Consider the following 16,228-nt stretch of genomic DNA (forward strand, 5'->3'; position numbering starts at 1 on the left):
CTCTTTATTTATTTTTTTCCTTTTAATTAAATGTGTTCATTTAAAAGCATTTTTAAAAAACAAGTTTAGTGGTTCAATTGAATAATCACTTGCTGGCAACCCTCTCCCACCCCCCACCCCCCGCACCCCCACACTTTAACTCTTCCCAAGCCAGAGTCTTGCATAGGTAATATCAACTACCTTTTAAACTTAAAAAAAAAATTGTAGTTTCTGAAAACTACAAGGGCTGTCTCATTTCTCTTCCTGCTTTTTACTGAGTCTTACTGTTCTGAGTGATATATTAAGGGATGCAGAGGAAAGTACCAGAATCAACTCTGTACTTTTATGAAGGCTCTCACTTTGTTATTCTTCCTACCTTTATCTCTACCCCTGGCTGCCCATTTAATTCCCTCTCCCTTTCAGGCATTTTTAGCCTTAGAATTAACTTCTTATGCTACATTTGGGCATCAATGTTCATGATTTGACTCGAGGTATTTTAGTACTACTGGGACATTTTGGTTGAAATCTTCTATTTCAGAAGTTGTAACTTTAACAGCTATAGTGGTAAGTGCCAAACCAGTGATATGGACTCCAAGTACCAGGGGAGTTGAAGGAAAGGAGAAATTACGGAGTTGTTGGGAAATGCATCAAGATGGAAGCGGTGTGGCAGAGGAATAAGCAAGTGAGGTCTGGGGGAGCAGTGCCCGCACAGGTAGAGGTGGGAGAGGGCAAGGAGTGTGTCAGTGGGGGGGACTGTACTGCATGAGTTGGGAGGGAGGCTGTACGTGGGAGACATGTATGAGTGAGAACCCTGTCCAGGTAGGCTGAGGCTGAGTCATAGAGCACCTGGAAATCCCAGCTAAAGACGTTCAGTTTATATTTTATGGAGCAAGAGTTTCTAACATCTTAAAGAGACATTTATCATTCCCTGTAAAGCTCTAACCCGTCCTCTAAGGGATCGGGTTTGTGAATGGTACAGGGGGGCTAATTCTGACCAAAACCTCCAAGCCTTTGTGTAGATCTGGACACGTGTGTGCATGTGAGCAAACACAGTACTAATGGATATTCCTGAGATGAGAGCCCGGAGCAGAGCAGAGCAGAGAGCAGCTCTGCCGGCTGAGTTCTTACGAACCACCTTCGAAATTCTGCCCAGATCTGTTACTAGTGATGATCAGCCTGCCCACAACTCCTGACATCAGGAGTGGGAAACCATTGGAGGATTTCTGTTGTGTGTGTGTGTGTGTGTGTGTGCGCGCGCGCGCACTATGTATGTTTTTTTTTTTTTAACTCTGGAATTGATAAGATGAAATTATTGTCTTAGAAAGGATGTGGGATGTGGTTTTCATGATAAACTGGAGGGGACGAGACTCAAGGCCGATTCAAAAGACCCCTCTGTAAGGACAGTGAGAATAGAAATGGGTAGTTATTAGAGAAGATTTATAGGGAGAATTTATTCGCTTAGTAAACATTTATTGAAATTGATTATACTGTGGAGATTTAAAGTTGGAAAAGCTGGAACCTCTGCTTTTCGAGAGCACTCACCAGTAGGCAGTCAGTCATATAAATTGTGATAACAGGATGTGCTAAGTGTTGGAGCAGAGCTGAAGCACTATGGAAGTAGGAGGGAGTCCTCAGTGTAGTGGGGCTGGGGGAGGGACACCGGAGAGCTTGAACATGATGGGATTTGAGCCTGTTTATAAAGCTAAAGGAGAGAGCCTCATAGATAAGGAAGGGTTTATGAGGGAAGGGTTAGTGAATGAACAGACATATGGAGGGGTGGGAGTACATTGACTTTGACCACAAGGAGAAAACATTTGAGGGACTTGAAGATTGGCTGGTTATTGGGGAAAGGAATAAATCAAAGCTGACCAAGCTTTGTGTAACTAGGAGAATGGCAGGACTATTTGTAATACAGAGAAGATGAATGGTTTTAAACCCATTCGAGTTTGAGATGATGGCGGTCCAATCAGAAGCTTGGAGCGAAGGGTGATAAGGTTGACCAGGGTAAAGATAAGGGCAAACACCATTGATCAGAGAGGAGCGTAATGGTAACGTATCTGTAGTAGAAAGTGCGTGTCTGTGGGGCTGGGGGGTCCGGGCAGGTGGTGGAGCGAGATGCCGTAGTTGACGTGGATGGAGGCGTTGAGTTAGTTGGAAGGCCATTCATTTCCTTGTTGAGGTGGTGCCGCAGCTTTTGTCCTCAGACAATCTTCCAGAGGTTGTGTGTGTTTGTCCAGGCTGGACCTGGTGTAGGAAATGCAAGTAGTGGTGGATGCAGGAGGATGGGTTTGCAGGAAATTCTAGCAGGAGACGCCCACCCCGAGGGGAAAGTTGAACACTGGCACACCTGCCGCTTGGTAAACTCTCGTGTGGTGTACCGAGTGCGGGCTCAGCTCCACTTTCTTGACCAAAGAGCAGCTGGGTAAGCTTGGATACGTCAGGACTCGGTCTGTGAAGTGCGTAATAGTTGCACCTGAGTCTTGTCACTTGCTTCTGGTGGTGGAAACACAAACATCATAAACTTTTCAATGACCCTTCCTTTGGTTAAGGGTGCAGAATCCAGCAGATACACTGGGTGAGTGTTTGTCTCTGCTGCCCTACAGATTCAGTTTCCTGCCTGTTGGCTTGCCCCTTAGGGGTCTCAGTGGGTGGGATGAGTGGCCCGCAGGAAGAATCCCCCCATCTTCCTGGCTGCACTGAGGGGCCAGAACCAAGCCTGCTACTGTGGGCCCTGGGGCTTCATCCTTATCTCTCAAAGTTATATGCCCAGAAAGGTCAGCTGGAAAGTGGCTCCTCAAAGTGCAAAGTGGTAGCTAAGTGAGGTGTTATCCTCTGTGCACGGAAAGCTCAAACTGTACAAGAAGTATTTGTGGCAAGAAGATGGTGCCCAGATCAAGGAAGCTTGTGATGGAGTATTTCCTTTATTTTGACCGCTGTGCCAGGGCCAAGGACAAATGACAGACCCAGGAACTGTGTGGTTCAGGGAGTTACGATCACTTCCTGTTCTTTTGTTCCCAGGAGACCTGAGTCTACTGGTATCCTAGTCAAGATGGTATGCTGAGAACCAGGTCCGCATCAGAGTAGAGTGTAAGTTCACTCACTGACTGCGGTTGGCCAAGGGTTCGATCTGAGTGTTGTCTTCAGGAAAAGCCAAATTATAGAGTCAAGCTGGTAGCCAAAGGAATTTTTAGTTCAAAGGGCCAAGGGAGATTCTGGGTGAGAGTTAGTATAATGGACCAAGGAGACCAGAAATGGAGGGATCAAAGCATAAAATACCACGTAGAGCTTGGAGGACTTTGCTGCATCAGAGTGAATGTCTTTATACGTGTACATGGAGTATCAGGGATGAAAAGGAGGAAATCTTTAAAAGAGCCTGACCATTTGTGGGTAGTTTATTCCTTTTCTAGTCATCTTCTTGAATTTCCCTTCTTCAAAATGCCTCTTTTGGGACACGTAGTTAGTTGGAGAGTAATATTTATTGCGGACTGACTCTGTACCAGGTACTGTTTTACATACCACGGCTACAGCAATGAACAACAGAATCCTGGAGATGGAGACAATAAACTCATCCATCCATCCATGCACACACATGCACTCGTGCGCACACACACGCACTAATTTCCTTCCTGATGAATTCTTATGAGAAAGATAAGATAAAGGAACACCACTTCAGGGTGTGGTTTGTTCTGGAGGTGTCTTCTTCAGGCTCGGATGGTCAGCAAGCTCTGGTTGAAGAGATGACATTTTAGTCCTGAATGATGAGAAAGAGCCACATTAAGATCAGGGAAAGGGAGATGAGAATTGGGGTTTTGTTGGGCCATTTTAAGTTTGTAGTGTCTGTGAGACGTGAGATATGGAGCTGGCAGGTGGGTTATGCTTCCGGGTACTCATAAGAGAGGTCTGGGCTGATAGATTGAGAGGTTTCAGCAGATAGATTGTATTTTAAAGTCACAGGACTAGATGAGATCTCAAACTCACACTTTTTAGAGGCTTTTTAAAATCGTGTCTGTCTGGTTAGGGATGAACTGCACATAAACATTTTTATTTATTTATTTATTTATTTATTTATTTATAGTGCACGTGTGTGAAGGAGGGGCAGAGGGAGAAAGAGAATCTTAAGCAGCGCCCACGCTCAGCACAGAGCCCAACGTGGGGCTCAATCCCACGATCCTGAGATCGTGACCTGAGCTGAAATCAAGAGTTGGGTGCTCAACCAACTGAGCCACCCAGGTGCCCCTAAAACATCTTATTTTAAACAGAATAGATTTTTACAAATTAGACACATCTTTGGAGATGTGAATATGATTTCCTGTGTGCATGTATTTTTTTGTGTGTTTCTGAATCATATGTGTACTGATTGCCAAGTTCCTCCTACCATATATTTGATTCTAAATGACAGCATTTCTCAAAGTTTTCAGCTTACATTCTGACAAATTGAAATTTTCCTAAACTCATTATAGAATCTACTCAAGTGTGCATATGCAGTCATAGGTTTCTGATCTTCAGATTTATTAAGAATCCCTGAAATCTCTCTCTTCGTAAATATTGTATTTGAAAAGGATTGCTGGAACACGTGTAGAGTGCTCTACGGTTAACACACATCTGAGGTTCTGAATCCCCCATGAGGTACGAGAGTGTTATATGTACTCATTCCCTTGCTATTGTGTAGAGTAAGGCTTTGGACTCTCAAGCAACTTGTACAGAGCAACACAACTGAACATTGTTAGGGCAAGTCTTAGAAACCAAGGCTTAATTTCTGTGCTGGGGTTCTTCTTCATTACGTCAGTCCTCAGTGGTTCTCAGCCTGGACTGTATATTAGAATTATCCTGGGGAGTTAAACCAACCTATTTTATTTTATTTATTTATTTTTAAAGTTTTTTTTTTTTTAAACATTTATTTATTTTTGAGAGACAGAGCATGAGTGAAGGAGGAGCAGAGAGAGAGGGAGACACAGAATCCAAAGCAGGCTCCAGGCTCTGAGCTGTCAGCACAGAGCCCAGTGTGGGGCTCCGACTCATGAACTATGAGATCATGACCTGAGCTGAAGTCAGATGCTTAACTGACTGAGCCACCCAGGTGCCCCAAGCCAACCTTATTTATACCCAGGCCCTGCTCTAGAGGTGTGGGTGGTGATAACATATATATTTTTAATTTTTTTTAATTTATTTATTTTGAGAGAGAGCTTGAGTAGGGGAGGGGCAGAGAGAGAGAGAGAGAGAGAGAGAGAGAGAGAGAATATCCCAAGCAGACTCCACAGTGTCAGCGCAGAGCCAATGTGGGGCTCAAACTCCTGAAACCGTGAGATCATGACCTGAGCTGAAACCGGGAGTCAGATACTTAACCAACTGAGCTACCCAGGTGCTCCGATAACGCATTTTTTATACTCCCCTGGTAATTCCTTTCTAATGACACTGGTAAGGAAGTCGTCTCTTTTCTTTGCCAGTAGAATCTCACGCAGAGCCCCTCCTCTTACCGTGACTGCTTTCCTTCTCCGGTTGTGAGTGTGAAGGCGTTACATTTTCGTTCTCTGGCATCAGCATTCTCTCTGCCATGAGGCCAGTGAAGCTCGGCCAACCTTTTCTTCCCTCCAGCCCAATAAGATGACAACCAAAAACTGGCAATAAAACTTTCCATTTCTTATTTAGGGCCGCCTGGGTGGCTCAGTTGGTTAAGTAGCCACCTCTTGATTTCCATTCAGGTCACAATCTCACAGTTTGTGGGTTCGAGCCCCTCATCGGGCTCTGCGCTGACAGCGCAAAGCCAGTTTGGGATTCTCTCTTCTGTCTCTCTCTGCCCTTACCCCTCTCGAGCTCTTTCTTCTGCTCTCATAGTAAATAAAAACTAAAAAAAAAACAAAACTTTTTTAAAAGGGCACATTGTCCAGTTTTTAGGATTGAGAGATAAGCTTTTGTCTTTGTGCTGGAAAGTTCTCTCTGGTGATTTGATGGTAGTTTGAATGGTTGCTCCCAGCTTTTAATGCAGATTTATCTGTAAAATGCAGGTGGCTTTTTCTCTAGTTTGCTCACTGTTACCTGGTGAGAACATACCTGCTTCTAGCTTGCCCAGACTAGTGATACTCAAGGCATGGTTCTAGACCAGGGTCATTTTGCTCAGTCACCTATTCTTTTTTTTTTTTTTTTTTTTTAAACGTTTTATTTATTTTTGAGACAGAGAGAGACAGAGCATGAATGGGGGAGGGGCAGAGAGAGAGGGAGACACAGAATTGGAAGCAGGCTCCAGGCTCTGAGCCATCAGCCCAGAGCCGGACGCGGGGCTCGAACTCACGGACTGCGAGATCGTGACCTGAGCCGAAGTCGGCCGCCCAACCGACTGAGCCACCCAGGCGCCCCTCAGTCACCTATTCTTGACAAAAGAAGCCTAGAAATGAGATTATGCATTTAGAAACTCTAGGTGATTGCACAAAGTACTTTTATAAGTCTGAATAATAAAAATGAATTGGGAGCTTTGATTTTTACCTTAGTGTTTTTTAAGTTTTACTTTTTGTGTTTTTTTAATAGTATCAAAACTGATCCAGCCTCGCAGATAATTTTGGAAGCCATGGATTAGATATCTGAACCCCATAGAAACTGAGAGGAATAAGGACCACTTCTCCTTTTTCCCAGATGAACAGTGATGATATTCTTGATTTGGGACTATTTTGAGAATGTGGAGTGATAAACTGTAAAGTGGAAAAACTCAAGTTCTGGCAGTGAGAATCGGCCTAGAACTCAGCCTCAGTTTACTATGTTAACTGTCTAAAGTTGCATGTTTCTCACACTTTCCACCTGTCCTCCTGAGGCTGCAGTTACATTTACATAAATTTTATTTAGCTCTTTGCAGTCCCAGGAACATTTTGACAGGTTTACTGTTGGATTTTTAATCACGAATCAAGAACTAAAGGGGAAAAAGAGTTTTGGGTTTACTTTGACAGCTTCTGTTCCCATTTTTAAGTGAGTCTGGCCGTGTCAAGTAAGCATTTCATCATTTTTTATATTCAGATGCATTTGGCTCTCTATGATTATGTTCTAGAAGATACATCATTTTCTAAAGCATATTGAGGCATGAACACATCAATGTTGATTCCTTGCTATTATATAGTGTTTTAGGCAGTCAGAGTTTTCTTGTTGCTTTTCCCCCAACTAGTGTGCATAGATCTTACAGATGGGAAAGGACGATGGGTTCAGTCTGCTCTTCCTGCAGAGTCTTCCAGGGAAGTCCCCCTCCCCATTTTCTTCTTATATTATTATTTCCTATTACAAGAATAAGGGCTGCTCATTATAGAAAATTTCAGAAATACAGAAATGGAAGAAAGTTAAGTTTTCCATGTTCCCCGCACCTAGAAATAACTGTTGTTTATATATCAGTGAATTTCCTTCTCCAAATTTTTACTTCATTAAAAATCATAAAATCAGCGTCGTATTGGGAATGTAAAATTCTATGCACTTATTTAAATAAGCCATTTTACTCTGTTTATAAATGTAGTTGTATGTTCAGTAAAGACATGTTTAGAAAGCAGAGAATATATGTAAAGTATATAATTTAAAAATCACACAGAATTCTATATCCTGGGGATAATTTTAACTTTGACTTAGGTTTATTTACTTTTAATATTTTTGAAAGCATAGTTGAGGTCATATCGTAATTATTTTTAAGTATGTATAATACAGTTGTAGTCATAGGACCTAGATGAGAGAGGAGTTCATTAAAGAAACCTAATGATTCAAGTAATTCAGTATGAGTTTGAAATATGTGAAGTTATTTCTCGAGTTTCTAGGCCAAAAAAAGGGGAGCTATCATGTTGCTCTAGGTAGCTATTCTCTTTTAGAGAGAACAATACACTTACTATTTTAGTGCTTCTCCTGGAATATTGTCCCAAATGTGTTTAAAATAGTTGAGCCACTATTAGTGGTAGAAAGAATAACACTGCTATTGTTCCAAGTGTCTGATTAAGATATTTTGACTGTGAGTCAAAATAAGTGATTCTCAGTAAAGGGCGGAAGAGGAAAGGTGCCTATCAGGGGAGTGTTTTCTGCCCACACTGCTCAGCGCCCTCCATTACACCAGCCCAGGCATGTTACTAATGTTAGGGCTGGGAAAGCCCACCAGTCCTTTGTGTCATGACTTCCTTATGTTTTCAGTCCCAATTTCTACTCATCTTTGGTAGCCTAGAGTATCTGAACACCTCCCCAACACCCCCCCACCATGACATTGTAGATAGAATTGTGTACCCCCAGAAGATAAGTTCATAAGATAAGAAGATAGGATAATAAATGTGACCTTATTTGGAAATAAGGTCTTTGCTGCATATATGATCTGGTTAAAATGAAATCATACGGTATTAGGGTGGGCTTTAACCTAAAGATTTATGTCCTTATAAGAGGAAAATTTGGATACAGAGCAAAAAGACAGGATGCCATGTGATGTTGGAGGCAGAGGTTGAAGCAATGGGTCTCCAAGCCACCACCAGAAACTAGGAGGTGGCGAGGTAGTGTCCTCTCCTAGAGCCTTCAGAGAGCTGTGGTCCTGCCAACACCTTGATTTCGTACTTGATTTCTCTAGAAATGTGAGAACAGTTTTTGTTGTTTTGAGACGTCCTGTTAGTGCTAATCTGTTAGCACAGCCCTAAGAAACCAATGTACTCCCAAGAACTACTGGTTCCTTATTTTCTGAAGTCTCTCAAGTTTATGTTTTTTAAATGTGAGGGTAATTTTTAGGGGACACTCTCTTTTCTCTTAAAAACCCGTGGACTGTGTTCCATAGTCTTCTATCATACAGTGTTGGAGAAAGTATAGAGCTATCCTCATTTTATTTTTGTTTTTAGAAGTTTTTTTTTTTTTTTTTTTTTTTTTTTAAATTTTGGTTTAGTTTTGAGAGGGAGACAGAGAGAGAGAGCATGAGCAGGGAGGGGCAGAGAGAGGGAGACCCTGAATCCGAAGCGGGCTCCAGGCTCCCAGCTGTCAGCACAGAGCCCACCCAACACGGGGCTTGAACTCATGAACCACGAAATCATGACCTGAGCTGAAGTCAGGTGCGTAAGGGACTGAGCCACTGAGGCATCCCTAGAAGTTCTTTATTCTGCCTGTTTGTTTTAATTTTACATCACAAATGAGATCTAACTAGATAAGGGTCAATTCATTGTCACTCTCCCCCCTCCCATTCCCGAAAACGTGGTAGATTCCTTTGTCTTACACATATTTTTCCCCCAATGCAAGGAAATATGCTAAATGGTGTGTGTTTGTGTGTGTGTGTGTGTGTGTGTGTGTGTACATGCACATCTTTTTAAAAAAGTCTTGTTTCTATCATCTTGGATTGAATCCATCTTCTCCAGTCTTGATGGCTATCACCTGTTCTCAATCTTTGTTGTTTTTTCCCATCTACATTTGGGAGTACTTCTCAAATTTGTGTGTCTCACCTCTGATTTTACTTTATGGAATATAGATTATTAACCTATTGCTCTTATTGTAGGCTTCTCTTTTGTTAGAGCATTTCTATTTTCCTTGCAGTTTTTCGTGTCTTTCCATTGTCCGTTTTTGATCTTATCCTGGTGTCTTTTCCTTTCAGCCTGTTTTCTCTTCACAGATTCCTTTTATTGTTACAAGAGGCCGTGTGTCCTTGTACGCTCCTGAAGATGCCAGCATTTATTGACGTTTTCTCGTTTCTCGTTTACCGAAATTGCTCTTGCTTACTTTTTCTTTTTTCTGTTTACTCATTCTCAAATGAGAGGAAATCTGAGACTTCGTGTTTGCCGACTGTTAGAATATGAAGACTGCTATTCAGCTTATTATTTAAATGTTTGGGTGCTCGGGAAATCATTTTCTGGGTTTTTGCTGCTAAAACTCAGTGTCACGTGTATATCTGCCAAGCCCAGTTCCTAGTTTTCATATAATGCAAATCTGTTTCCTTGAGATAGAATCTTCAACCTTCATTTCCTCTTGACTTCCTGATACATAGAGAAAAGGTGACATATTAAAATATACAAATGCACTTTCCACGATTATTTTTGTTCTTATCTACAGGCTTTTACATAAGAGGATTCTATTTGTCAGAGCCTCATTGCTAGGACTCTCCCACTTGCAGATTGTTTCCTGTGAAGTGCTGTTTCTAATGGACATAGTACAAGAAGTGCTCCCGTGAATGTGGCTCAGTTTTGTTTCATTTGGAGAGTATGGACAGTGGAAGAGTAGGGAAGGCTTTTTGCATCTCATCCAGGCAAGCGGACTGGCTTTGCTTCCAGTGGTGCAGCATTAAATGTGAACCAGAAAGGTGTAGGTTTAACCCCATTCCGTCAGCCTTCTATTTAGTGCAAGGTTTTTAAAGATTTTGACAGGAGTTGTGTGTGGGTCAGAGTCTGAGCATGGTGGGTTGTTTCTTTGTCTTGCACTTACGGATGAGACTGCGGGGAACTATGGTCCAATACCGTCTTGACATTTTGACTTGAAAGGCTGATGGTTGTTTCTCATTTCTACTCAAAGATTTTGTATTGACTTGCAGCTTAGGTCAAGATCCTCTTTTTATCTCATTTTTGTTAGCTTCAATGGGATTTTAAAAGTATATATTCAAGACAGATTAATACAAATATTTATTAACTCAGGTAATTTGCTAACATTTTACTTAATACATTTTCTTTCTTGTGTTCTTGACCAGATGATTTTCCCTTTCTTCATTTGATAGACTCATAGAATTGAAATTTTTTTTTTCTCTTTGTATATTCGTCCTCATCCCCAGGCATATTTTATTTAAAAGGCGTGAGTCAGAGAAAGAGTTACAGGCATTTATTGAGGGGTTAGATGGTGGCCGCCCATCAGTAAACTGCCTTGCTAAGCATGAAATGAAACCCCAGTTCTGATGTATCTTCAGTAGGGTCTCCAGCAGGAGGCCAGTTAACTGCGTGTCAGGGGGGTTGATCTGCTTAGCCCACAGCTAATTGACGCGATGGAAAGAGGTCAATGATTTTGAGTCGAGAAGGTATAGCTATATAACGGGATGACTCCAGAGAGACCTTGTGCCTTGCTTGCTTTTGCTGTTTTTTCTTTTTTAAATTGTAATTGTTAAAAGACACATAACATAAAATGTACCATGTTAGCCATTTTAAAGTGTATGATTCGATAGTGTTAATTATATTCACAATGCTGTGACGCTTTTAAGTCTTTCTCCTGAGAAGGGTGAGGGTTTGATAATTAGTCCAATGCATTTGATTTGTTGAACAAACCAGCTTTCCCTGTGAAACAAGTATATGAAAAAAAGACAAAAGACAAAAAGGGGGGGGGTGGTGATGGTGGGAGAAAAGCAGAAAGGAGGGAAGAGGAATAAAGCTTCAATTAGGAATAGGCTTTACTATTCTTATTCTTAACTCTAAGATACTAAGAAATATAAGATTAGGAAGAAAAAGGAAAGGTACCTAAATGTGTACATTTGTCGTACAAGACAACTGTTGGTAATTCCTTTTAGAGATGTTACAACTATTTTAGTACGTTAAGATGTGAGAAAGCGTGTACCCTGGAATCGAAGAAATAGAGGGAAGTGTCACATACAGTGATGAGAGGCGGTAAACGTCGTGTCTGAGGAGAAAGCTGGTGACCTAAGAGGCAGAAGGGTACCGCAGCACAGGCGTGGAGCGGGAAGTAGTGTCAGGGGTCACGTTGACCGCTTCAACGGCCACCGCCACCTCTGTACCCGCCCAACCTTCAGCTCTCCGCCTGTCTCCCATGTCCAGAATAGCTAACGCGCACGAGCGTAGACAATAGTGTTTTTCCTTCTAAAAGTTATTTTTGACTAGACGGTTTTGATTCTCCACCATCATGGGCTATTGACAGCGGCTGACAGCCTAACAAATGTACACTGTGGAAACATGTTCTTAGCAATAATGACAGAAGAGCCAACAAAATGTTACACGTGTGAACTACTAGCCTTTGTGTTTGCTCTGAGCAAATGAGCAGTATAGGGACATTTGAAATATCTGTCCACTTAAAATTCTGTCTTGTGAGGTTAGTTGAGTTCTTTAGTTATATGTATTTTTCTTCCGTGCGAAAAGTACCTTATAATGGCATCATCCGCTGTTCATCAGTCTCCTTTATGTAAAGTCTCCATTATGTAAAGTCCACATGTGTCCCCCCCCCCCCCCATCATTCTCTAAGTTTATCGTGACACACATACATGGGATGGATTGTTACCTTTTTGGGGAGGAGAATAAACCATAAATAGGGCCTAATACAAAAGCCTAATATAAAACCACTAAGGAGGTCAATGATTTGAGCCTAATATAAGAGCCTAATATAAATCACTAAGAAAATCTGTAGTAGGCTGTAAGAATATAAAAGTCACTGTGAATTGTAAATAATACAGAGGGGTTATAGAAATCGTCTTATTTGAAAGCAGATATATATTTCTTCTTCCTACAATAAGGCTCAGTGATTTTCTATTTATATATATATATATATGTATGTGCATGTGTGTTTAAGTTTTATTTATTTTAGAGAAAGAGCAGTGGTTCTAATAACATTGGTTGACCAGATTTCTGTGGAATGTGGTAGAAAGTTCCATACTGAAAATTCTTGGTGATAATTGATAGCATGGAATACTAATGCTTCCTTCTATGGGAGATTGCATTTGTTTTCTTTTGCTCTCAAGGTATTCTCAAATAAAATCTTCACCTTTCCTCTTGCATTTGCTCTTAGATAATACCATACAGATTTTTAATCCTTTTAAAGTTAAAAGTCTGTATTGAACATATCAAACATTTTATTTTCCCTTCCTTAAAAAGTCATTTCTCTGAAATTAGTGATTAACTTTTGGGCAACTTAGGAAAAGCATCCAGAGAATCTCGTTTTTTTTTCCCCCCTGTTGTGTCTATTTTAACAGGATTTTCTGAGGAAAATTAATCATAAATATATGTTAGTAACCTTCTCAAATGTATATTGAATATTCTCTGCTAAAATATCCTTTTGGTTAATTAGCTGTTTTAGCAAACAGAGTATTTCGTGCTTTAGAAAGTTTTCTTTGTAATATGTAACTCACACGTGGTTAAGAGTTACGCGTTCGATGTTAAATGCACAACTTTACTTTGAAACCAGGATGATACTCTTTTTATATAAAAAGTGCTTTATTCATGTCATTGGAATTGAGCACCTCTATATAATGCAGGAGATAAAGAAAAAGTATAAGATGGTACTTGTTCTTGGATTGCTTCCTAGTAGAGATCAAACTAATATTATTTTTAACAGCACTGACATTTCAAGACAATATATGATTAAGTTCTAAATTGTGTGGTTCAGGCCGCTTTTAAATGTCAGTCTTAAGGAAAACTAGAGACAGGCTGCTATTACATTTTTATCCCTAGTCACACATAACTGGACTGAAAACATTCTAAATATTCAGTTTCTAATAGATTAGGAGACTTTTTAAAATTCATTTCTAGAAGGAAATTTTTGCCATACGAGGATAGCTCTGCTTATATGTTTTGTATTATATTTTAATAATTTCTCCAGCACTGCCTTCATTCTTAAGAAGATTTGCTTTGGTTCATCGTTAGGCTGAAGGTTACAGCACACAACTTTTTCTCTGCTAGAAATAGATATTTCTAAGGTGGCAGTATATGATTATTATTTAATAGAATGATTATCTTGCCAACTTTCAACCCATCTGTGACAGAGCTCAAGAATACCACCAGCTAGACTCCGTTGATTTTTTTTTTTTAAGTTAAAGTATCATGACTGACACATGAGAAAAAAATAATAGTCTTTATTTTCTAAAGTTGTTACCTGTCGAACCTTTCTATTATGAGAAGCCTAGGTTTCTTTGAGAGCTGTTTCAGAGTTGATGAGTCTGAAACTTTTCATATATATATATATATATATATATATATATATATATGGAACTGTATCAATGGAGAAGGCTGAGCTGCTGATTGGATGGAAAAGTGCTGATTGAAAAGCACATGTGTCATATGCCTAATTGGCATTCTATAGATTTATGGGTTTGAACTTCCTCCTATTTTAACTTAAAAATGGAATGATCTGTCTCTGGTCCTAGCGGTGTTTCAAGCAGTAAAAGAAACGGAATTCCATGAAACATAAGCAGTTCAGCTAGCTACTCCCCCATCTGCCGTCTCCCAAGTCATAAATTTATATTATTTAACTATGTTACTTATTAATTTAAGAATTATTGATTATGATAGCTTCACTCTTTGAGAACATACAAGAAATTAATTACATTAGCAGTCTGTTACCCTCACGTTGCACCAAATGTCTTTGGTTGCTATGCTACGTTCTGTGTTCAGTCTAGGTGTATTCTCCTTTATCCATGGAAGCTATTATTTAAAGGTGAATACGTGTTTTCCTGTCGAAAGTAAATGCGAAGGAAATGAAAGCAACCGTATCCCAGCCTATCTATATGTTGTCATTAACAAATCTAATTCCTGCTTGCGGGTTGCTGTAACTGAATCCTAGAATCCCTGTATTCATATGGGTCGTCAGATTCTCAGGGGTCATCGTGTGGCTAGAAATGGCATCGTGGGTCCAGAAGAAAGAATAGCTGTATCACGGCCAACAAAACAGGCACTAATTATTTTATCTTCGCTGCGTGAAAGTACATCCCTATCAGGAATGATAAGCTCTGTTGCTTTTATGAAGCACACCATCATAATTTACATTGACGTGATCATATAATTGAACACCTTCAGGAGTGTTCTTTAGGAACGCTTCAGGAGAAACTTCGGATGGGGCTGCAGAAAACTAGATTCGAGGCTATCTAATCAATGTCTCGTGTGTGAGAAAACTCAGGAGACATCATGGATTGAGCTCCACAAGCTGCTCTGAATGGTGCAGATACTCCTCTTGGACCTGATGGCAGATGTGCCTTCCCAGGCTCCCAGAGCTTTCTTTTGGGTTGCAGGTGTCACCAGTATGGAATCGGTTAACACGGAGCCTGGGATAAAGGGCATGATAGGTGATTTGGGGACTGGTTCATCCCACATAGCAGCTAGGTGACAAATTAAGGTACTTAGGGTAATGCCTACCATATAGAAGGTGCTTACAATTACTGTTTAAACTAACAAAGGAAATTACCGAAACAAGCCAGACAGCATGGAGAGTAGAGATGGGAGCTGAGTCAGTAGCTGAAAAGTCTGTTCTGGCGCTACCTTCGCGTGTATACTTTGGGTGTGATGTTTGTAATAGATTTAAGGTTAATTTTGTTTGCAGCATTATTTGTTTAAGCTAGCCGAGAAGCTAAATGCTGTGGTTCAAAGGAATGGAAGGCCATTGACCAGCCCTTAGAGCTCCTTCGGGGCGTCCACTGTCTCCTGTGCCTTTGTATCCAACACGCTGCCTTACACTCAATAAATGCTTGAAAAATGAACAGAAACGTTAGTGTCAAGCTGATATTTGTGCTGGGTCTTGAAAGGTGGTTGCATTTGTAAGCAGAAGGAAATGAGCCAGTTTTTCAAGTTACTAACTTTTCAAATCAGTAAAACTCTATGAATAGAGAGGCACAGATACTAGAATGAGGTGGTTTCATTTCGTGAGACACTGGCTAGGCCAGTCTCATTAGAAGCCTGTGGTGGCTGTTGTGATGGTAATGGTTGGTAAGAGGTTGTTTTTAAAGACCGCTTCCCAAGAATCTTGTCTTCTGTCTTTAATGAAGCCCTGCCCTGATTATCTTGCTGGGTACTTTAGGAGGGCAGGGTCCTAGTGAGGCCAAGCTTATGGGTTTCATCCGCATAAAAACCGCTTATTCAGTTGGCATTAATTGCACGTACACACCTACCTGCATCCACAAACAAACACACAATAATAAGCTTCTTTGGGGAAATACAAAGGAGAATGGAACATTTTTCTGCTGAGAAATTCTGTCTCATAGAAGGAAGTGCTGTTTCCTAGTCTCCTAACTCCTGGTCGGCTGCCTTGCTGCGTGCCGTTGGTCACAAAGGGGCACTAGCAAGAAGCAAATGTGCTTTCTCATCCATCCATCTTCCAGTAGCTTAGAGTTGACTGTATCGAGTGCAGTGATTTTCTCAATCAGATTGCTTATTAAAAGCCTTGGGGCACCTGGGTGGCCCAGTCAGTTAAGTGTCCGACTCTTGATTTCGGCTCAGGTCATGATCTCATAGTTTGTGGGATAGAGCCCTGTTTTGGGCTCCTTGCTGACAGCATGGAGCCTGCTTGGGATTCTCTCTCTCTCTCTCTCTCTCTCTCTCTCTCTCTCTCTCCCCCCCTCTCGCTCTCTCTCTCTCTCTCTCTCTCTCTCTCTCTC

General features: G+C 40.9%; 1 protein-coding gene across 4 annotated transcripts in view; it reads left to right on the forward strand.

The window, feature by feature from the left end:
- EXOC4 (exocyst complex component 4) overlaps positions 1 to 16,228 on the forward strand; it is a 746,462-nt gene that overhangs the window by 162,384 nt on the left and 567,850 nt on the right. The window lies entirely within an intron of this gene.

This window comes from Panthera uncia, chromosome A2 (genome assembly GCF_023721935.1).
Source record: "Panthera uncia isolate 11264 chromosome A2, Puncia_PCG_1.0, whole genome shotgun sequence".
Lineage (NCBI taxonomy): Eukaryota > Metazoa > Chordata > Mammalia > Carnivora > Felidae > Panthera > Panthera uncia.